Source organism: Chrysemys picta, chromosome 2 (genome assembly GCF_011386835.1).
Source record: "Chrysemys picta bellii isolate R12L10 chromosome 2, ASM1138683v2, whole genome shotgun sequence".
In the NCBI taxonomy this organism is placed as follows: domain Eukaryota; kingdom Metazoa; phylum Chordata; order Testudines; family Emydidae; genus Chrysemys; species Chrysemys picta.
This window is the reverse complement of record NC_088792.1, coordinates 232,206,749-232,231,737: the sequence shown is the minus strand read 5'-3', so window position 1 is coordinate 232,231,737 and position 24,989 is coordinate 232,206,749. Positions and strand designations below refer to the sequence as shown.

The following is a 24,989-nucleotide window of genomic DNA, read 5'->3' as shown; positions in this document are numbered from 1 at the left end:
TTGAAAGCAGATAAACAAAAACTTTGATTATGGATAAAAAAAATCTATGACTTTTTGCTCTAAAAGTAGGTACATCTCATGCTTTATAAATTATTGTAATCCACTGCAAAATCGCACAAGATTTCCCCCAGATAATACAAACAGCTTTTTATTTACACAAATGTCAACAATGAAACCAAGGGGAAATTTTACAACTCTCTATGCACTTCATTTACGTGGATAGCATGCCAAAAATCCTTTTGTGGGTTTCAAATTGAGAAAGTTATTTATGTTCTCATTTCAGATAGGTTTAAAATGTAAGAATATACAACAACATACCAAATGAATTTGTCTGTTGACATTATCCATTGTAGATAATCTATAATGAAAATGTAGGTATATTCTCTCTATTGTACTGGATGTGTGCACACGCGCACACAGAATTTAATGACTTAGCAAACTTTCTACGGAATAAAATATCACAGTAATTTACTAACTCCCTTTATTTACTCATTTTTGCTGTCATGACTCCACTTGTTTCTTTTCTCTTCACCTCCTTTTTGTCTTTTTTTCAGTGTTTACTTCCCCGCTAAATTCCCCCCTCCCTGCTTTCTAAAGCTTTCCCTAATATTTATTCTCACTCTCCTTTGTTCTTCTCTTTCCTTGAACTCCCATACCCACTTTATTTGGGCCATTCACTGGATTTCTTATTCATTCCTCTCCCCTTGTCTCTATTTCTCTACCCATTCCACACTCACCCCTTCTTTCTGTGGCTCCCTTTCCAGACCCTCATTTATGCTACACCTGTCATCTCAGGCCATTTACAAGCGCTACAGTAATAGCCTTTCTTTGGAATGCTAGTACATCAGCTTCTAGGCAAACCCCGACATCCAAGATGCAACTTGAGGGTCAAAAAAAAAAAAAACCACCCATCAGGACATTTTATTAACCTAGTAAATGTAATCATTCTCAGAGTGAAACCCAAGAAATTAAATTTGCCCCTTTCATTTGAAACTTTTTGCCCAAAGCTACCTTTCTGTTGGGTTCAATGCTGAAACCTTCCCTGACTGGTGTTCATACAAACTACTGAGCTATTCCACCTCAGAATTTTAGGTGGGGCACTGACTTGCCTTGACAATTTATGAGCTCATTTATACACAAGGCATACTCCTATCTGAATATACATTATATATTTCTAGGTACTTTATCCTTTAAATAGAGCTATATGTTATTAATGGTGCATAAAACTGTGGTGACAGTATTTTATCTTGCTCTGACTTGATCACACTTTTACCTAGGATTTCAACAGTGTTATAACAGAAGCAAATTTTGGCCATTGCTTGATGTTGCATTTCATTGCAAATAATTCACACAGCATTAGTTGTTTCTTATTTTAGTCAATTCATTTTGCTCATCTGTATTTACAATGAATGTTAGCAAGAGATAATAGGTGTTATGTAAATGTTATATATGTTTTATAACTCTTCCTAACCTATTACCATGGGCATAGATCTATATTAGTAATCTGCAGAACTGCTTAAAGACTGGATTTTCATCTGCCACATAACAAGTGCAATAGGAAATGTCACCACTCATATCACATTTCCACCCACTGACATGGCATCTGGTTACAAAAGATAAATCAAATGTACTGCATGAACATTTTCTGATACACAAAGTAATTGAGCCCTTTGCTTGAAATAGGGGACTACATGTTGGACATGTGTAGAAGGGTGGTATTTTGGAATACCTACAACTGATTAACTAAAACAAGATTAATAAAGAAATTCTAGGAATAGAAATATACACTTATGTCAATCATAAAAATGGAAATAAATTAGCGCTTGCATGGTTAATATAAAACTGACTTAGTGCACTCTCCACACCACCAAAATATATATGTTTTAATTTTTCTTGAACTGGTTTGGAGCCATTTTACAAAGTTGACTGCTTACCTGTAAACAAAACAAAAACAACCCCAGCATGCCATCTTTATCTTAAACATGGTGGACTCAGCATAGAATGCATTAACCTTGTTTTCAGAAGACTATTCATAACATGCAGTCCATTTGAATCTCAGTAAAATATAATTTTGAGAGATTGCCAGTTCATAATGTTCCGGGGAATAGTTCACCACTGGTGTTCTCCATTTCCTTTCTTGATCCTCCTTGAGAACCAGCCAAGCAAATGCTGGCTGAAGGTATTTGATAGCTTATAAAAATGTCTCCGCATGCAAGCTTGCAACTGATCCAAAAAAAAAAAAAAATGGACCAGCACTTGCAGGAATAAAACTTGACCTTCTGGCTGGAGTTCTTGAAACAGATAATTTTATAATAAATAAAAGGGCCAAGAGGATGTTTGTTCAGGTTAATTTACACTAGTTCTGCTTTATATAGATCTATACATACAGTATTAAGGTGTACTCTGTTTTTTTAAAACTTTCAGTAAATATCCACCTCCTTACGTCATAACAGAAATTGCAAATGATAGTTTGCATCATTCAGTAGTCAGACACCCTCAGAATGCTTGTTATAGTGAAGGATAATGGAAACTGTGGGGGATCACTGCTGAGTAAAATAATCCACATTTTGATATAGCCCTGACTTTGACTATGCAGATGAAGGAATAATGGAAAACTTCTATGCCTTTTTGGGGGGGCGGGGTAGGGGGGGAAAATGAAAAGTCTAGCCTCAGTTCAATTTTTTTCTCTAGCCATTGTAACTGTTTCCATCTTGTGTTACATTCTGTAAATAGTAGGATTTTTGAAAAGTAAATTTACTGTTCAGTGCTGGACTGACAGTGCTGGAAACTAAAGTCCTCTGTTTATTGACAAAAACAGGTACAGCAGTGCAAGCTTCCCCTTCCTAGCCTTATTTATGTGCTTCAGCCCTCACGGGAAAGCCATGTAGAATGAAAAGAAGACGTCACATTTTTCAGTCAGTCCTTCACCTCTCTGCTGAGAATGCTAATTGTGATGGTAGTTTTCCCGAGGTGGACACCTATCCAATATGTTTGAGTTGGACTGAACGGTCTGGTTTATTTTGGAGAGAAACCAGGTTTCTCGGTATTTGCTGGGTGAAAGCAGGGTCCTTTAGGAAATGTCAATGACATTGAAGTTTTAAATGATTGCCAGCTAAGTATCACACATACTATGGCCCTAGTTTTTAATTCTGATTTCAGTGTCCTTCCTCCCCTCCTTTAGGACAAGGCTCACCTCATGTGCAGCATTTTCTCCTTTGTTCTTCACTGATCCTTCCTTCCTGCCAGTTGTTTTCTAGAAGGGAAGGCACTGAATAAGTGGTCACCTCAGAGTTTAAGGTAATGTGAATTAATAGTAAAGAGCATATTTGAAAGAATTCTGTTTTTCCCATGCTCCTTTTTTTTCCACATGTACAATGTATTTGCCATGCAACTGTAACAAGCCTATACTATTGCAGTAGCACTCAATTCAATGACTCTCTTCATTCAAGTAGAAGAAATGTCTGCTTTTGATGTTGACAGTCTCTAGTTCTACACCCAATGATTTCCGCTGGTGGTGGTGGGTCATTATAAATTGTGGCTTAATTCTATGGTCCTCAGTTACTTGGGATGAGCTTTCCCCGACAGAGGAAGTGCATAAAATTCTGACTAGGTGTATGATCATATCTACCTCTAGCATAGGAGCTTGTGGCTACCACCAACTAACGTAGTTACTCCTTTAGCAGAAGTGGTAGAGGTATAGGAATTTGTTGCAGATAATTCTGTTTATAATTCCTGATGCCACATGTTGGTGGCCATTGTGAAACTTCTTGTGTGTTGTTGTTTTCCTTTTTCTTGATGCTGTTCTCCCCATAAAGGCATGTTTAACAATAAAATAGCCAGGTATTTTCCATCTTTCCTTCTTGTACTGAAACTAATTTAGTAAAGTACATAATTGACTCAACATGCCTTTCATACATTAATGTGAAAAAAACAAAAACATAAAAACCATTGTATTCCATTGTGGATTTCCTAGTGGTTATGGTATACTCAGAGACACCAATGGGTGCAACGGATAGAACAGATTGTGATAAAATGGAAATTTTCAGAAATTATCAAGCAACTATTTGATAAACCATGACTTTTTGGCAATTTCTGTAATGTGGTACACTAACACGCACACACTCATTTATACCCAGAATCCTTTGCACAGTTCTCCAGAGGAACTAGTATTGGCCACAATGGAAGGGCCTATAGAATTCAATCACATTAATACTGCTTGCTTGCTTTTTCTTCAGTGTTTATTTTTGGTCTCCTGTTTGATTAGATTAAGTTTTGGGCTTGAACAAGTGCAACTGACATAAGAAAGGGCAAGATTGGAGAGGACTAATTTGAACAGTCAAATAAAAAGAAAACATAGCAAATCCCAGACACAAAAATGTATCACGTTACACACAGCTTTAACCACCCAATCAAGTCAACAAACATCAGCAAGGTTCCATTGAATTCTATTACCCAGACCAGTTGTACCCACAGATCAAGTGTATTTAGCGGTAACCTGATTTCTAGGTACAACATACTTCTACTTTTCTGCCAAATTTGTTAAGTTTGGAGTGTTTATAATACCAGATAAGGAAATGATATATTATTCTACTTTTAGTAAACTTCATGTACACATCAACATGTATTTCTCTTACACATTATGTAAGGTTGTCAACTTTCATTATTTTATCATGAGTCTCAAATATTGGATATTTGACTTAGTGTCCCAACTCCAGGAGTCCTGTGGTTATGGGAGAATATCAGGGTTTTTTTTAAGTATATTTGTAGCTCTCTTAATTGCAGAGATAAGTTTGAAAACATGAACTTAGTGTACCCTTAACTCTGAAAAAGCAAAAAGTAAAGAAAAATAATCCAAAATGTATTTTTAAAATACTCATGCTTTTTAAGCCAATCTCATGCTTTTTGGAGGTGGTGGGGGGTTGTGTAATGAGTTTTGAATATTTGGGGTTGGCAATACTGCATATATTTCAATGATAAAGTCAACATTTTTATCTAAACTGGATTCTTTCTTTGATCATTCTTGTCGGGCCATTGATCTTATGACATATATAATATGGTGGCTTCATCCATCATTAATAGATGCAGACCAACTCATTGGACATTTATACACACTTGTTGCCATGGTATTGGATCATAGGATTCTTCAGTGCAGTTGAGCAGAACTAATAACCCTTACTTAGGGCCTCCTTGCTTGCATTTTCTCCTGCCCCTACCTCAAGTTTTCAGCTGTTACCACAACATTTAGGTTAGTGAGCCAAACTCAACACTGGAATAAATGGGCATAACCACATTAATGAAATCACATCTATTTGCACCAAGATTGAATTTTGATTAGGGTATTTATTTTAAAATGAAAATATTAGTAATAACAACCAGCAATAACATTTACATTTTCAAAGTGCTGTACAAACATTAACTGCAGTGACGAAGAAGATAAACAAGTGTAATTTGGAGTACATTAACCATTATCTTTCAGAACGAAGAGTTTGAAGTATTAAGAGACTGTTTTAATGAAGGTCACTATAATGGAGATTAATGAAGGATGGAATCAAATCAAAAAAGGATTTTACACAAGCGCTAGATAAGAGCTGTGAAACTGATCACCATATTAATCCCAGCCTTCCAAAAAACAAAAACAAAAAAACGACACCACTTACTTTGGAGTCAAAGCTCAGGATATATCACCATTTAAAGTAATGTTAAAGCAAACAGTAATATTTTGTTAAAATATCATTAGGGCTTGAGTTTTCAAAAGAGCCTAATAACTTAAATGGGAAGTCTCTCCCTTATGTACCATTTGTTTATTGTACACAATGTGCTTGGTGCTGTACATCACACAGAAATGACAGTCACTTTGTACACAAAGAAAATGTGATAACCAGTCACCAATCATTCACTTTCTTTCTTCTCTTGGTTTCTAGAGCTGTTTCTGCTTGGTTCTGCTCCTACCTTGGCTAATTCTCTTTCAGCATCTACTTCAGTGGCTTCATCCTCTTCTGTTCCCCAGTGTGTTGAGATCCTTCATGGTTACATGTCCAATTCCCTTCTTCTTCTCCCACTGAACTCTCTCTCTTGTTGCAACTTCATCTGCTTCCAACCACTACATTTATACATTTAATTTTCTTATTCTCTTAGAATATTTGATCCTATGAATTGATCACAAATATTTGTAATCTGAGATGTGCTGCTTGATTGTAACTGGTCAGAAAAGTCACATGGTATTGTTTTTCTTCCCTTATCATGTGCATGAACAAGCACTTCAGGCACAAATATTTGTCCGCACAAATTAAAAATTCAGTTTCCACAAACATTTCTGGCAGTACAAGTCAGCTGTTCATGCAAAGCAAACAAAATAAGATGGCCAAAGTGAATGGATTTAAAGACTTGAATGAGTATTTAATTTTTTTAATATTATTCCTCTGCTCCTACAAGGACAGAACCAAACCCATGTATTGAAATATAGAGGATATGTGATGTAATTAGTGTGGGGAAAAAAGCCAGTCTCCTGCCGTTCCTTTGCATTACTTTACTAGCTAAGAAGTTGTCTCAAAGACTTATTTTTTAATATTTCTGTCTGTACAGATATCACCAAAAAAAAACCCAGAAAAATGGTAGAGACGCACATAATTAAGTCTGCTTTTAACTGAGAAGCTGCTACAATCTATCTAAAAGACAAATGCTGTATTAATAGAGAAAATGTTAAGCAGATGCGAACAATTGTTCAGCATTTTCTCTCAATTCTCACACAGGAACTGACTGTTAATGTTTGGCAGTTATTCTGCACTTATAATTCACTGTCATACTGCAACATAAACAACCATTTAAGAAATCTCTGGCTATAAATTGACACTATTCCATTGGTTTGGAATTCTGTACCCTTAGGTTGTCTACTGTGATCTTGCATTAAGTCTACCTGGTTAATGTCACACTGCTCCAGGCCTATGAGGAATACTCAGAAGGGGTTTGGATTATTTCAGCATTTCCATGAGAACGCCTCCTGCCTTCCCCCATTTTGATGATGCACCATAGTACTCCAGTTTGACTTTGTTTTTAGACTGGATTTGAAGCTCCTGGGTGCATGTTAAAATGACTCCCGAGATCTTAGTTCAGCTACAGACATACGCCTTGGTGTAGAACAGAAAAGCTGAAACTTAGTATCTGATGTGGTTGCTTGGAAATTCAGAGAAATTAAAGTGTGATGAGACTGAATTCCTATTATAAAACTGAATTGTGAGTATTCTTACTCCTATAGTGCTATACTGTAGGACTTCCAAGGAATAGCTAAAAAATAAACCCAAGGTCTCTGCTTGAAGAAGCTTACAATCTAGTAAGTCAACACCAACATTAGAAAAGGATTTATGGGCTGACAAAAGTAAGAGGGAGTGGAGAACTGTGCTTGGGAATATTTTAGGTTTCATGAGCAGGATCTTTGGTTGTTAAGACAAACAAAGATCTATGCAAAATGAAAAAATGAGGAGATCTCTCATCTCCTGGAACTGGAAGGGACCTTGCAAGGTCATTGAGTCCACACCCCTGCCTTCACTAGCAGGACCAAGTACTAATTTTGCCCCAGATCCCTAAGTGGCCCCCTCAAGGTTTGAACTCACAACCCTGGGTTTAGCAGGCCAATGCTCAAACCACTGAGCTATCCCTCCCCCACTAAAGGAACAGTGCTTATAGTATCAAATCTGCCCACACTGCTTGGACAGCTCAAGGTCCAGCTACAGATTTATACTATTGAAAGTGAGCCTTCCTCTGGGACATAATTGTGTCCGGCAAATTATGTACTACAGAATTTTTCTATACCGTTAGCCAGCTAATTAACTGGAATAGCTTCTCACAGAGACCCCACCCACTACAAACAGCTATCATCCTACATTGCAGACAAAATCAAAGTGGTAGCACTGAGACAGTAACCACCAGAGAAACAGGAATGGCATCTGCATTAATGGAATTTGGATCCATTACTCAAACAGAATCCCTCAAAGCTCTAAAGAATATCTGGCCCATGATCTTTGAAATCAGCCTCTTCTCCTCATGTCTGGTGAAGTCAAGTAAAGAACCCATGACTCTGTAATAACTGAAATCAGCTTTCCTTCTTTAAAGGAAGCACTATCAGTCACCCTAAAGAAAGCAACTGTTCTGAAGAATCCTACACTAAGCTCCAGCAACCTCACCAACTACTATGCTCTTTCCAGACTCCCTTTTCTTGGCCATCAAGAGAGTGGTGCTAGAGAGCACCTGTCATATGTCAATAGCCTGGATCTCTCACAATCAAGTTACAGTCAAGGAAATATCAAGCACAGAAATATTCCTGTTGGCACAGATGGACAATTTTCTCCTGCCCTGAGTCAGAAAACTCAGAGATCTAGATAACTAGATATCTCTGCAGTCTTTGATACCATTATACAGTACATTTGACACACAACTGTAACAGAAATGGAGTTGCACTCAACTTCAGCAACTTGTTGCGATCAGACAAATACATACCCCTCCCCAACCCAGCACACCCAAACTTTTCTCCCCATACCATGCTCCAGCAGTTGTCAAGACTCTTCAAGCCTCGTGAATTGTCTTTTGAGACTAAGACTTTCCATCACAAATTGTCACCTCCAAAGGACAACTAAGCAGCTTGCCCCCCCATTGTTTTCTTCTCTAGCATCTACTGAGGGGTCTTATTAAAATGTTTTAAATAATAGTACAGTATTCTGTACTAAGGGGGACAAATACCACCTTTGTAATATGCTAAACTATTTTATTTTGGACTATTACTGTTGTATTTACTTATAAGGAGAAGTATGCCTGGCCTTTTCCTTCCAGTCTACGTAGGTGGCATCTTCTAGTAGCAATTAGGCAGGCTACTCCCCATTCAGGTAAAGTAATTTCCATGCCTTTTTGAAGTCTGGGGACTCAAGTGCATGACAGGATTATGACACATCCAGCCACACATTGTCATGGAGTGAGGAGTGATTCCCTATTTAAGCACTGATCAGGATGTGCTGGAGAATGAAGCAAAGATGCAGTGATGAATTTGAAGGTGGACGGGTGCAGCTTTACTAACTCAGCTTTAATTGGGGAAGAGGGTTAGAGGGCAGGTTTCCCAATGTTCTAATTTTTGAAAACTGGCCCTGCCTCTTCCCCTGAGGCCTCGCCCCTTGCTTCTTCCTCCCCCTTCCTCTTTGCTCAATCCTCTCCAACTCCCTCCGCTTCGGGGCTGGGACAGGAGCTGCAGCCTGACATGGAGACTGCTGCCTGCCTACCTGCCCATGAGAGGCAGGTAGTAGGCGGCCCTGGCTGAGCAGGGGCTGATGCGAGTGGATGACCCAGCGCCTCCCCCCACTCTCGCAGTAACTGGACTTTGGCATCCACTTAGTACATTTGACTGGACACTGCCAGGTCCTCAAGGTGCCAGGACACCTTGCAACCCTAGATAAGGGATACAAAAATAATCGTCTTGCCCTGCCCCTTCTAGGGGGAAAAGGGAACACAGGAAGGATCTCTCAGTCTGTCAAGTTTTATGGTCACTCCTCATTTCTCCAGGCAAATGGAATCCACCATTATCAATAAAATCATGACTGGTATGAGGAAAGGGAATACAGAAGTGTTATTTACCCTTTCACATAACACAAGAACCAGGGATCTCCCAAGAACATTAATAGGCAACAGGTTTAAAACAAACATATGGAAGTACTTCTTCACACAACACAGTGTCAACCTGTGGAACTTGTTGCCAGGGGATGTTGTGAAGGCCAAAACTATAACTGGGTTCAAAAAACAAATTAGATAAGTTCATGGAGGATAGGTCCATAAATGGCTATTAGCAAAGATGGTCAGGAACACAACCCCATACTCTGGGTGTTCCTAAACCTCTGACTGCTAGAAGCAGGGACTGGATAACAGAAGATGGATCACTCCATAAAGTGCCCTGTCTGTTCACTCCCTCTGAAGCAGCTGGCACTGGTCACTGTCAGAAGACAGGATGCTGGGCTAGATAGACCAGTGGAGATTTTAGTGTCTCTAATTGAAATAATTAAAGAAGTTTAACTAACTATCTCATATCTAGCTTCACCCTGCAGCATCACTTTTGTATAGGCTATGTGCACTAACATACATTTGAAATTAAGTTAAAAATAAAATGTGATCATTAGTGCTTCAACTTCTACATTAGCCCAAAGCATTACCATAGCTTCTTGGAAATCAGATAGATTTTTTAAAAAGTGATTAATGTTGATATTTATTTCTCAGAAGACAATAATTTCCCTGCATATAATAAAACATTTTAAACAGTTAGTTTTGGGAAGTCTTCTTTTGGCTAAAGTAAAATGCTAACATCTGGCTTCCATTCTCCCTACACTGTTAGTCAGCGGGGAAAAAAAAAGATTCTTACACAATAGAATGAATCAGTGATAGGCGTAAGTGTTGGTGCTTATGCCAATCATGGCAAATTTCCACCTAGTCACTGCCTAGTCTCACTTGACGAATGCAGTTAGAATTTAGCTTTGTTTGTAATTTTCATGCATCTATTTTGACTTTCCTTGGTATTTTATGACAATCTAGTTTCTTGGAACAGAGCTTCATATTTCTTGTGGGGAAACAACTCAGACGTTATGCTGTCACTGGCTGTGTTATACAAATTGAGGAGTCTGAAACATTGTCTCATGCCATATTTCCATGTGCCCGGAGTGTTGAGAGAAGAAACATCCTTCGACAGGAGCATCTCTGACAGTTGTCGAGGTAAAAGATCCCATGGTAGTTACCAAAAAGAGCAAGGGATAACCCAGGTGTCCTGTTGTACAGTGTGTCTCAGCTAAGCACACTGTAAAGCTGAGCAAATTCTAAATCACTGCATTATCTGTACTTAATGCACCTCCTTAAGAAGTGCCTCAAAAAGAGGAGGAATAGGACAAAACCATGTTTTATATTGTCTGTTATTGTTCTAGTATTTCAGTTTAAATGAAAGGAACCGCAATCTAGGGGTGCCCTTGCTGCTTCTCTATTAGCTGTTGTCAATGAGTGATAGCATCCTGCTTCTCTCAGAAGGGATACAACAGTACAGTCAGGCTGACATTTCAAGTGACTGCAACATAGGGGCAGTAACCATCTTTCAAAATACTGAATAAAATATATAAACAGAGAAGCACTGCCCTGAAAACCACTACTGGAAACAGCATCTGGTCATCACTTATGATCTTAAAGTGCACTGCCACCCCTGCAAGGTTTTAGAGCAAACAAATTCATGCATGTAACTATAATACCAAGTTTATCCTGGATTTTTGTTTTGATAAGAAAACCAGGTATTACCCCCATAGCTTTTCTTTTGGCTTTGTCTCTTCTCTTTGAGACCTTCTTCCCCGTTCTCCCCGTCTGTCATTTTACTCAGTCCTCTCAATCTTCTTTCTTCTTCCCCCCTTTTTCTGTCTCTCATTTGCCTCTGAATACATCAGAAGGCAATGATTAGTCATATCAGCACCACTCGTTATATGCTAATACGGCTTTTCTTCTACTCCAGCTCCCTCTCTATGCCCTTTCAGTGCATCACAGCTATCAACATTAATGAGAATTTGTCAAGATAGCAACACATTAACCCAGTTCTGTTCTGTTCTGACTGCACTTTCTCCTCAGGTGATCAGGAGATAAACGTTGAATGGGAGAGATGTAGGGAAAAGAGTAGCCCTCCACCTTCCACAGATCCAGAGAGAGGCAGATTTCTAGAAGAGAATAATTTACTCCTGGATGCTGAAACAAACTAACTCTGTGCCAGAACATAAGACTTTGGAACTAAAAATTCTAGTTCATGGGTCCTGTAAATTAGCTTTCTATATTCTTGTTTTGGAATATATATGATAAAAAATAATTGTTTGCTTTTCTGTCTGTATACATACATGTTTCCTATCACCGTAATATTTGAGCTTCAGTTTTAAGAGCAATAACAGAAAAATACTGCCACAAAATTTCTGTTACTGCATCATTCCTGTAACTCTTTTGATATTTATCGTCTCTAATTTACTGCTTTGTATCTGAGAAAAACAGTTGATTTTACTAAAACTTTTTTATTTAGTTGAGATCTTTGGATTGCCAATTTGATTTATACGTGCTTTTATTCTTCAAATCATAGTGTACTGATTATTTAGCTGGATTTGTTTAATTAATAGTCAATACGCTGGAGGATGGCTCGTGACTCAACTAACTAGCTCACCCTGTGACCCTGTTGATTTGAGAATCCAATGAAGGTGATTTGGATAATACTTGGAATTCACGCTCTTAATCAAAGAAAGACAGTTTTAACTATGCTTTGCGACCCAACACTAAATTTTCAAAACCGCCTCGCTAACCTGCAGGTACAAATTTCACATTCACATGTACAAATTAGCATAGCTAGTGCAAAAGAGGAACAGCAGTTGCTTTCTATATGCCAATGGAAGTGAAGTGGTCTGTTCTGAAAATCCTTACCACATTTCGTTTAAAAAGTTTCTTGGATAAATATCATCAGCCCTGCATAATTGTCTAGATAGCATTGCTATATGCTTCACCACTATGCTGGTTTGCATCTGGGAACCAGTTTTTAGTGGTGTACTTTAGCCTTTTATTACATGTATTTATACGGTTCTCTTCATCATAGTACTGTACTTGGGCATCCTTAAATGGCTTAAAATGACCATGTGCCATCCCAAATACAGCTTTGCAACACGACTGTAGGTGTTGGTTTCAGGGCAGGTTGGGTCTGTCTGAAAACAGCCCGACCCTCCCGGGGTCAGTTGGGTAGTTGCTTATTCTAACCCTGGTGGCAATGGCTGTGTGTTCCGCTCCTGCCCACTGCTGCCACTTCGCTCTGCTGTGGAGTGTGTGCCAAGCAGTTGCAGTGCCTCTCAGTCTGCAGCCACACAGTGCAATAAGGTGGTAGCCGGCAGGACCGGGCATGCAGCAGCCACCACCACGTTCACCTCATGGGCAGGACAAGGATAGAGACAGACCACAGGCCCAGAGTGCAGGGAGTAGGAAGCCCTGAAGCTGAGCCCCAGGATTAGGTGGCAGTAACGGTGTTGACATAGGTTCAGGGGGAAGGATCAATTTTAGTTTGGGTTGGTTCTGAAAATGACAACACTTTTGGGTCAGGTCCAGGTTGACTAAGATTTGGGTCCAGATCGGGCTTTAAGATTAGGCCTGAGCAGACTTCTAATTCCAAACAGAAGGAGGAAGTACATCATGCTCCTGAACAACCCACAGCTTTCGGCTCAGAGAACAAAACCATAAATTCCTTCCCTGCCTGCTCTCAAACACAAACAAACGCACACACACACACACACACAGATACAGTGATGGGGCAATCAATGGAGCATAGAAGAGGGCAGATCTTTGCCATGGAATAATTCTCCGAGGGTCTCTTTGAGTAGAATAGACAATGACGTTTTCTCAAAAGGACATGCACACTTTATACGTCAAACAAAAAGGTGGCAACCCTAATACATTTACCTGCCAATGTTTTCTAATGAGAAACAGGCACAGAGAACTCCTCCCAAAGTCTGCAATGAAAAAATATACAGAGTAATGAGGAGGAAGTCCTATGTGACCGTAAATGTCAGCCAAAACTTGTTTTGTTTCCCTGTCACGATTTTAAAGGTTAATTACTGAAAAAAATGTTGCAGGGAAATTGTAAGTACTGAGGTTTTACTAACAAGAACATAATATCTAGAATTTATAGCATTCTTCTTTACAGATCTGAGTTGAATAACTCGTTCAATAGTTAACTTCTAAAGTCAGCAATGAAAGCAGAGTTTAAATGTAACCTAAAACCTAATTGTGGACTGCCAAATGTCAATTCAAAAGCTAATGCCTTAAAGAAAGCTTCTTTTAAAACTGAAAATAAGAGTATTATTGACTATAATCTGAAGTGTAGGACTTGCTCCTATTCATAATTTCCATGTGCCATTTTCTCACGAATTAATCCTTCAGATCACTTAGGAATGTCAATAAATGGGTTTTTGTTCAAATTCAATTTAGCAGATTCTCACTATAAATTCTTCCTTTTTACACACACAGTGAATTATTTTCATGCATTGTTCTTATTTCTTGGGCCAGTAGAATGTATAGCATGCAGCAAGACTATAAAAGGCAAATTAGTATAGTTAGTAAATGACAGACCCCAGGATCATTTTTTCACATATGCTTCAGAAGAACATAAACATTCATGAAGAGTAATGGATCAGCAGCAGTAGAAATGGTAACTGTAGTGGAGTGGTGCTAGACTGCTGAATCACCTACATAGATGTCCTTTGGAAGAGCTAGCCACTTATATTCATCATATCTACTTGCTTTATCAATGTTCTTCCTATCTGAAAATATATTAACTTAGTGTTCATTTATATTTGGCCAAGCTGTTCATCAAAAGAAAATGCCTAAATCAAAGACAAGGCAGCTGAACATGATGCTTTTAATAAGCCAAGTTCCTGTAGAGAGACTAACAAACCATGCTGTGACATCATAGATGAGTATAATTATTGAAACTTGAGATGGTTTTTGAGCAAGCAGCAGGCAAATGGATTCTTCTAATATCTCAAGTTGCTAACATGGAAGACCTTTTTGCTGGGCTTGAAACACTCAGTGCATGGAAGGAGAGGCATTTCCAGCCATAAGAGGGAAAAAATTGAAACATATATTAAATGCTCTTCCAACTAACGTGAAGAAATTTAAAATATTCAGTATCAAGATGGAAAAACTTCAGAGATGAATTAGGGTGAAAATTATCAGACTAATAGGAGATCTCAGTATTGTGGAGGGTTGGATTGCAGAATTGGGATTGTGGTGGATTAATGTCGGTCTGTATCTATGTCAAACTACAAACTCAGTTTTGTTTTGTGAGTTCCATTTTGATTGTAAGACTGGACTGTGGCCTTTTATCCTTCATCTTATGCAGAAACTGCCAGGAAGGTATCAGGAGAAATTCTTACACTTAGCAGAAGGCTAACAATGCAGAGCAGTCAAGGGTTATTATTCAGATACGTGCACCCTAATACAATGAGCTAGCTGCTGCCTGACAAACCAGTTAAGCTAGCTGAGTTTCTAACCAAGCAATGAATCACCTGACAGCAGACTTAAAGTCAGATGACTCCCTGGCCATTTTAAAGAGGGAAGCAGACAAGGCTGAGCAACATGAGAGGAGGAATCCTGAACCCCTGAAAAGACACTGAGCAAATCCTGAAGGGTCCTTTGTGTAGTGAGAAAACGGAGGCAGGATTTGTGTGCTGGCTTTGTTATTTTTCCATTTAATACCAGGCACTCAAGTTATTCACCCACAATATTTATACCCTTTGGGCTGTCTAAGAGTAAAATGTGTGTGTTTATAAATTCCTTTGTAAAATATTTGCTTTTACTATATTGTAATGTCAGAAGGGGGAAACTGTAAACCAGAGGGTCCACATCTTTGGTGGTACTCAGAGCATGCAACAGCTCCTGGGAAGGATTAGGAGAGCCCGCACTAGTTTCAAGGAAGAAGACCATGGAGGCTCCACTGCCAAGAGGGGGCCAGACATGTGGTCTACACCTGGAGTGAGTGCCTACAGACCAAGAACCAGAGATACACTGCCTAAACTCTGTCCAGCCCCAACAAGCCAAAAGTATGTGTGACATCCTCCAGTCCCACCCACAAGGATCTTTCATTCAATATTATGGTAGTAATCTTAATGTTGTTAAGCAATATAGAACCAGAACCATAATTTTATCAGAAACCTTTATCCGGGATCTAAACTGATTTCCCATCTCCAGACTAAACTAATGCAAACTCTTTGCTTTTGGAAAATGAAAAATGAGACTACAACTTGGTTTTTGGGTCAGCAGATGAGTGATTTATTACTCATATAAAAAAAAACACCACCACCAAAAAACATATTTTTGTTTTATGAACGATCTTTGGAAAATATAACTTAAATATTTTATTTCCCATAATAGGGCCTCTCTCTTCTGGATTAGCTTTTGTTTATCTCCGACTTGATTGTGAATCCAAGGGTACTGTCAATCTCCTTTTTCAGCCAATGGTAGGATATCATCACCCCACCCTAAAGGAAAGTCATCTAAAGTAGTTACATTCACTGAGTTTTTCATTACCTCTTTCATATGAGATGGGGAAAAACATGAGTTTAATTATTCTGTGCATGATAAATGGACATACACACATAGCTTTATGTACTATTGTCTCTGGAGCACCCTCTTGGGATAAGGATGGGTATCTCTCTTACCTCATATGCCATTCCCTGGGGGACAGGCATCCTATGGACCAGTTCAACGGTATGAGGTATGGTCTTCTGGCTATGCCTCTTAGAGAGTCCAGTCCCTTCCAGGAGTACAAAAGTCCAAATAAAAAGCAAAACCCTCCTATGGCCTGTGGGAATCAATGTTCCCCACAGGCGCATGAAAAATGAAACTACAACTTGGTTTTTGGGTCAGCAGACCACCAAACAAAGACTTAGCTCAGCTCCTATACTCTTGCATGGCTGAAGTCAAGATTTAGTCCTGGGAGTTCCAACAAAGGAGGACAACCAGCTCATCTTCTTTCTCAGTGGAATGGGGTGAATGGTGCCTTCAAGTCATTCCTCAGTGAGCAACCCGAAGTTCTTGCTCCCCGTGTGCCAGTTTCACGCGCCAAAACTTCACCTTTTAAGGGCCAGCCTCCAAGCCTGACAAGCCCTACATATGTGGTGTGTTGTGTCTGATCATGACCAAAGGAATTCTTTAACTCTTTGACAACTGTGGGGCGGGGGGAGGAAAGAGGGGGAAATCTGGCCCACCGCAAGCATGCTACACCTGATTCTATCAACCGGTATCCCAAGAGCAAGTCCCCATGGGAAAACAAACAGTTATTTTCTCCCCTGCACAACTCAAGTAGGGAAACTGAAAATATAGAATGGACCTACTGTATATAACATCTGATTCTCCAAGTCTCTACACTCAAATAAACTGTCTGCAACAGTGTGCTCTTTGCAATATTTTTATGAATTAATTCATTCACATTAAGCTCTATTTCTTTATTTTTCTGTCACAGGCATGATAACAATGAAATATGGTTTGCTGATGCATTAAGAAAAATTATTTCAAGCAAAATCCGTCACTGATAGCCCTATATTAATACACCAGTAATAGTTAGTTTCCCTGGAAATCACCATAAAGAAAGAATAATAAGCACCATACAATTCATTTACTTCCACTGGCTCCCAAACCTTCCAGACTCAGGTTTCCTATTCAAGTAAAACACACGGTAGTTCTGTTTCATGCAGTGGTATCTTTAAGCTTCCAGCATCCAAACAGGGCTTAGCTGTCATCAGTACAGCTGTGTGGAGGACAGAAGTTCTGTTTCACAGCTGAGTTTGAGATTTCAGATTTAGGCTTCATTCCAAAACTGAGCAAAATCCCCGAATTTGAAATTCCCCAAAGGAAAATTCTGATTTTTTTGTTTTGCTTTTCATTTTTATCTCAGGTCATTCAAAACTTTTTGTTTCAACAAAATCTAAAAGTTTTGTTTCAGTTTCAAGTTTTTATTTTATTTTGTATAATCATGGAATCATAGAAACGTAGGGCTGAAAAGGATCTCAGGAGGTCATCTATAGTCCATTCCCCCATGCTGAAGCAGGATTAAGTATACCTAGACCATTTATATAATACAAAAGCAAAAATGCAAAAATTAAAGTAATTTCAAATCAAAATTAAAATGTTTTGTTCCAAAAATGTCAAAAAGGGAAGTTTTGACATTTCAGAAAAAATTGCATCATTTCCCCCCCCAAAATGAAATTCTGGTGAAGTGATCCAGTTCTGAGAAGTATTTAGATGTCAATAGAATCACATCTTCTGATGGACTATGATTCCATTGAAATGTCTCTGACTAGCTCCAGTTACCATTCTTTAGATCAGAAAAAGAAAAGGGGGCATTGTGACGGGGCAGATTGGCCCTGCACTGGTACGGCAGGAGTTAATCCTTCCCTTCTAGCAGAGGAAGCCCTGCACCACCTGGAAGTCAGGTATAAAAGCCTGCAGAGCTGCTCAGTCAGGGGGAACTGCCAGAGGGGAAGGAGGCTTGTCACTCTCACCAGCAGAAGAGAGACCTGCACCCCAGGACGCAGAGACCAGACACACCCAGACGCACTGCAGAGGGGAGGAAGAGGACGCCGTGGATTTGGGTGAATCTGAGGAATGGGTAGGAAGTGACCCAGGAAGGCCTTAAAGAGGAACGGTGCTGAGACTGTTCAGGTCGGCGTGTTTCAGGAGGATCCCTGCCGGACCACTAGTGAGAACTCGTCACCAACAGGACACTGGATTGGGACCCGGTGGAGGGGCGAGCCCGGGTCCCCCTACCTTGGCCACTCATCTTTGAGAGGGTGAGTTGGTTAGCCTCCGGCTGCTAGGCTGCATTACACCCTTTAGGGGAGGGGAATTAGGTGGACTCTGGCCATTGGGCCGTACTGCCCTAGTGGCGCATTGTTTGAACCCTGATTAGTAGGCCGCCTTACCCCACCAGGGAAGTGGAAGTAGATGGATTCTGACCATTGGGTCACACTGTGCTAATTACAGAGGGTTTTAGAACACGGACTTGGGTGTAGAGAGGTGGTGTTACCTCCCGCCCCCTTGGCTTAAGAGGCCAACAAGGTACTAACCCCAGCACAGGCATATAAGCATAATTTACAGCAAATATATTAATGCAAATACATTACAATCAAATAAAGAACACTGTAAAGTGGGTTTCATTGACGCGTCAATAACAGGCTGTACTTATATTTTATAACCACTGTTCATTCGCTCTTTACTATAGTGTCCTGATAAAAGAACAGAAACATGAGAAAGTAGCCGGTGCATGCAAGAAATCACGTGAGAGCAGCCATGGCATCTGCAATTCTTGAGCTCTCATGGGATCTGCAGCCACACTGAGGCATTTTAAAGACCGACTCAGTGTGGCTGCACTGCAGTAACTGAGAGCAGAATTCAGCCTTTGCAATATCATTTTAAACTAAAGGATCAGCAACTAAATTGAAACGTACACCCTTGCTGTTTCCAGTATGCAAGGGACCAGGCTGTAGGCAATCTGAGTTATCAATCATGGATGGGCTGATGTCCATAGATCATGGAAAGCCCACATCCAGTAGTCAGTGAGCAGGGATTGGAGTAGTCACCAGAGCTGGGATCAATAAGCAAGAATCATGGTCAGAGTCAGGTTGGGGTCAGAGGTCAGAGATCAGAAAGCAAGGTGAGGTCTGCAGCAGGCCAGAAGTCTGTGTGATTACCCACACAAAACTTCCTGGGTCATGCTTAAATAGTGAGAATGGGCCAACCAGAGGGCTTCAGGGTGGTGTCACTCCAGACCCTTTGAGCATTATCTCCTGAGGTGCCTAAACTCCACAGTGCTCCTTGGATGTGGCTTTGTATGGCCTCCTGGTGGTGATGTGGGTCCATCAGCTATCCCCAGCTCCACAGACCTGGTTCTAGTCCAAGGATCCTTACAAAAGGGGTGAAGAAGCAGCAACAAATGAAATATTTTAGTTGCCTTATTTAAAGTAAGGTATTTATCAATCAAATTAGCCCTATTATAACTGTGGAATCACCAGCAGTGTTGCTGGGAAGTATAAAATGGCTGATTCTGTTCTCACTTGAGTGAGTCAATCTTGGGTGAACTTGCGTGCCTGGTATTAAATGAGGATACTAATATAATAGGTATCACAGAAACTTGGTGGATCAATGATAATCAATGGGACATGTGTGCAAAATATATAGGAATGACAGAATAGGTTGGTGGGGGAATGGCACAATATATAAAAGAAAGTACAGAGTCAAAGTAAAAATCTTAAATGAATCAAAGTGTACCATAGAATCTTTATGGGTAGAAATTCCATGCTTGAATCGTAAGAGTACAGCAGTAGGAATATACTACCAACTACTCACCAAAATGGCAAAGATGACTGTGAAATGCTCAGGTAGATTAGAGAGGTTACAAAACCAGAAAACCTGATAATAGTGGGGGATTTTAATTATCCCCATATTGACTGGGTATGTGTCACCTCAGGACAGGATGCAGAGATAAAATTTCTAGACACCATAAATGACTGCTTCTTGGAGCAGCTAGACCTGGAACTCACAAGGGGAGAGGCAATTCTTGATTTAATCCTAAATGGCATACAGGATTTGGTCCAAGAGGTGAACACAGCTGAACTGCTTGGTAATAATGACAATAATGTAATTAAATTTAACTTCCTTGTAGGAGGGATAATATCAAAGAAACCCAACACAGTAGCATTTATCCTCAAAAAGAGGAACTACATAAAAATGAGGTGGCTAGTTAAACAGAAATTAAAAGGAACACTCACAAGAGTAAAATACTTGCAAGCTGCATGAAAGTATTTAAAAACACCATAATAGAGGTCCAAATTATGTGTATATCCCATTAAAAAAAAATAAGGAAAAACAGTAAGAGGATCAAAAAAAGTGCCACCATGGCTAAACAGAGTAAAAGAGGCAGATTAGAAACAAAAAGACATCCTTTAAAAACTGGAAATCAAACCCTACTGAGGAAAATAGAAAGAAGCTTAAACTCTGACAAGTCAAGTGTATAAGTATAATTAGGCAGGCCAAACAAGAATTTGAAGAGCAACTAGCAAAAGACCCCAAAACAAACAGCAAAATTGTTTTTAAGTACATCAGAAGCAGGAGGCCTGCCAAACAAATCAGTGGGGCCACCTGCCCATCAAGGTGCTAAAGGTGCACTCAGGGAAGACAAAGCTATTGTGGAGAAACTATATGAATTCTTTGCATCGGTCTTCACTGCAGAGGATGTGGAGATTTCCACACCTGAGCCATTCTTTTTAGGTGATAAATCTGAGGAACTATCCCTGATTGAGGTGTCAGTAAAGAGGTTTTGGAACAAACTGAAAGGTTAAACATTAAGCCACCAGGACCACCCAAGAGTTCTGCAGGAACTCAAATATGAAACTGCACAATTAACCACTGTGGTATGTATCCTATCACTTAAATCAGCCTCTGCACCAGATGACTGGAGGGTAGCTAATGTAATGCCCATCTTTTTAAAAAAAGGCTTGTGAGACGATCCTGACAATTACAGGCCTGTAAGCGTAACTTCAAAAAAAGACAAATGGGTTGAAGCTATACTAAAGACCAGAATTATAAGACACAGATAAATACAATATGTTGGGGAAAAGTCAAAATGGTTTTTTAAAGATAAATCATGCCTCATTAATCTATTAGAATTATTTGAGGGGGTCAACAAGCATACGGACAAATGGATATAGTGTACTTGAACTTTCAGAAAGCCTTTTACAAAGTCCCTCACCAAAGGCCTTAAGCAAAGGAAGAAGTTATGGGATAAGAGGGAAGGACCTCTCCTGAATCAGTAGCAGGTTAAAAGATAGAAAACAAATGGTAGGTATAAATAATCAGTTTTCACAGTGGAGAAAGAGAGGGGTAAATAATGGGGTCCCCCCAAGAATCTGTACTGGGACCAGTGTGGTTCAACATATTCATAAATGATCTGGAAAAAGAGGTAAACAGTGAGGTGGCAAAGTTTGCAGATAGTACAAAATTACTCAAAATAGTTAGGTCCAAAGCAGAATGTGAAAAGTTACAAAGGGATCTCACAAAACTGGAACACTGGGAAACAAAATGGCAGATGAAATTCAATATTGATAAATGCAAAATAATGAACACTGGAAAACAATCCCAACTACACATACAAAATGATGGGGTCTAAATTAGCTGTTACCACTCAATAAAGATCTTGGAGTCTTTGTGCATAGTTCTCTGAAAACATCCACTCAATGTGCAGTGGCAGTCAAAACAGCTAACAGGGTGTTAGGAACCATTAAGAAATGGATAAATAATAAGACAGAAAATATAATGCCACTATATAAATCCAGGGTATGCTCACACTTTAAATACCGTGTGCAGTCCTGGTCACCCCATCTCAAAAAAGGTATATTAGAATTGGAAAAAGTACAGAGAACAGCAACAAAAATTATTAGGGGTATGGAATGACTTCCATATAAGGAGAGATTTAAAAGACTGGGACTGCTCAGCTTGGAAAAGAGGTGACAGGAGATATGATCGAGATCTATTAAATCCTGACTTGAAGTGGAGAAAAAAAATTTACTCCTTCACATAACACAAGAACCAGGGGTCTCCCAATTAGATTAATAGGCAGCAGGCTTAAAAACAAACAAAAGGAAGTACTTCTTTGCACACCAAACAGTCAACCAGTGGAATTCATTGCCAGGGGAATGTTGTGAAGGCCAAAAGTATAACTGGGTTCAAAAAAAGAATTAGCTAAGTTCATGGAGGATAGGTCCATCAATGGCCACTAACCAAGATGGTCAGGGAGGCAACCCCGTGCAATGGGTGTCTCTAAACCTCTGACTACTAGAAGTTGGGACAGGATGATAGGGGACTGATCACTCAATTGCCCTGTTCTGTTTACTCCCTCTGAAGTGCCTGGCACCTGCCATTGTTGGAAAACAGGACAGTGAGCTAGATGGACCATTGGCCTGACCCAGTATGGCTATTCTTATATTTTTATGTTCACTCATACTGATTTTACATGTAATTCTGTTGATTTCACTCAAGTTACTCACACAAGCGCAAATCAGAAGTGAGAGCAGAGTCAGGGTCAATGTAACCATTAGAGAATATAAATTGGGGAACCAATAGGATGGAATCAAGAATAACTGAACTGACTCAAAACTTGAAGCCAATACATGAGAGTCAATAATTAAGAAAGCAAAACAAACAGCCTAGCACTAAGAACTGTCCCTGGGACAGAAAATGAGAGAGAAAAAAAAGTGAACCTCTCAAAAAAGGGACTGGATCCATCAAAGCTTATGTAACATATTACACGACTTTCTCCCAGGACAGGGTCTCAAAAACTGCAAGGCAGACCAGACCGTTAGGAGGAGAAGGTCTAGCACAACCATTTGATATCAGTCTGCATTATTTTGCAATAGATTGTATTGTAGTTTTATTACACTGCCCAGTAATAGCTTGAATTCCTATTTTACTAAAGTTTAATATGATTATACTCACTCCTTTCCCCACACTCTTGAGGATGTCTGGAATTAAGTTTGTATATCCAACTGACATTTATTTGGTGTGGTATCTGTAATATTTGCATAGAAAGCATTTGATATCATGGCTAGGGTCAATAATTTCATATGGATGAATACAATGGATATTTTTACAAGCTTAAGCATCCCTGAAAAGGAGTCTAACAATGAGGACCATGGACAGATCTTACTTATGAAATATATTGTCATTTGCTCAGAATTAGAATTCTCATGGCGCTTTCTGAGACATGCAATCCTGTTGCCTAAAGGTACCACAATCTGACAAGCATAGTAGTGGGGACAGTAATGGGGTTGGGAGAATAGCCAAGTTCACTATTATACTCTAAAAATGTGCACCACTGTGTTGTCCCATTAGCTCACCTTATGTCCGAACAGCACACAAGCATAAAAATTGCCATTTAGAATAGATTTGTTTCAAGTATAACCACTGTGTTGTTCTCCAAGTCAGTCTCTACTGCTGTAGCACAAACATGGATGGAGACGGCTGGTATTATTAATCCCAACAGCATATATACTCTTTCTGTTACCACTACACACTGCACTGGTGACTGCTTAGGTCTTGTCAGTTCTAGTTTTTCCACTCCACTTAAATTGGCTACCACATGATGAACTCTGTTAGCTGCTCACCTCAATCTGTCTCTTGGAAGCAGCTCCAGCAGAAACCCTTCTAGCTGAGAAAGAAGCAAGAGTTGAGTGTTCAAACTCTCCTTCATTTTGAGAAAAGAATTAGGAAATGGTGCCACCAGAAAGAACAATTTCTAGGAATTCATGAGGGAATTCTGGTACTTTCCCAGGAAATTATGGGAGCTAGACTACTTCTCCCAAGATTCTCCCTAGCTCTATAAAGTACTGCAGAAGAAAAATGTCCCAGAAACCACTGCTTCAGGAAGTTGTGATATGAACTGCAGGATAGATACCCACAGGGCAGCAGACACGAGGAAAAATGCAATAGACCTGAAACCGAACTAGCATGCCAAGTGTGAACGCTTGGTACTTACAAGAGTGCTATCCCTTCGGTTCAATTAACAGGACTTCAAATCTAGCATAGACCGGCCCATAACAAACAGGTGAGTGTGGTTCCTTGTAGGTCACTATAGTTTTGCTACTTGCATTTTTGGCAAATCTAATTACAGCATGGTGTATAAATACCTAATGCACCACACTTCTTCTTGGCCCCAACTATCTGACAGGTTACCACAAAAAGAGGCTAAAGTTACAGTAATTCCATGGTGCTAGTGCAAGGGGGACTGAGTCAACAGGATCCCTAGAAACCTCCACAAGACCCCAACCAAAGTGGCTGAACAGCTGCTCCTCAGCCTCTGTTGAGCTTACCTGACAGTCTTGGGGCTCAGTTAGGCTTGAGTTGAACTGCCCAATGTGGCAGTAAATGGCTTCTGTGCCCCTTAGGATTTCAACCTTTCCTTATATTTTTTTCTACTATCAAAAACTAGAGGGATGATCTGATCTGACGGAAGAGAGACAATCTGTCATGACAGAAGGGACTCCAGGGAAGCTGAGGTAGCCTACGTCCCAGATTTAAGTTAGTAAAAGGAAAAAAAATACAAAGATGTTTTCATGATTTTTCCTGCTCCAACAAATCCAGTTCTGTAACTAACTTAAAAAATACTATCGGTGTTTAAATGAGGAGTCAACGTGTTTCCGAGAAATGAAAAAATTCTTAGCTGCAATACTAGCCACACGTTAGATTACTAAAACAAAAACTACTCCAGATCCTCCGCTCACGTAAATCAAAACCACTGCACAAAAGGTAAAGGAGCAAGGCTGATTTATACCAGCCGAGGATCTGGCCCCAAAATTTTTTTAAATCTAAATTCATGTTAATCTGTTATGATGGTTGCTTACTTTTGTCATTTCACGCAACCTGGGCAC

The 24,989-nt window shown here is 39.6% G+C and overlaps 1 long non-coding RNA gene across 1 annotated transcript in view; it reads right to left on the bottom strand.

The window, feature by feature from the left end:
• Window positions 1-206: 206 nt before the first annotated feature.
• LOC135981161 (uncharacterized) overlaps window positions 207-24,989 on the bottom strand; it is a 44,607-nt gene continuing 19,824 nt past the window's right edge. The window contains exon 3 of the long non-coding RNA XR_010598124.1: window positions 207-3,253. This is a non-coding gene — a long non-coding RNA (uncharacterized LOC135981161). The remainder of the gene's footprint in view (window positions 3,254-24,989) is intronic.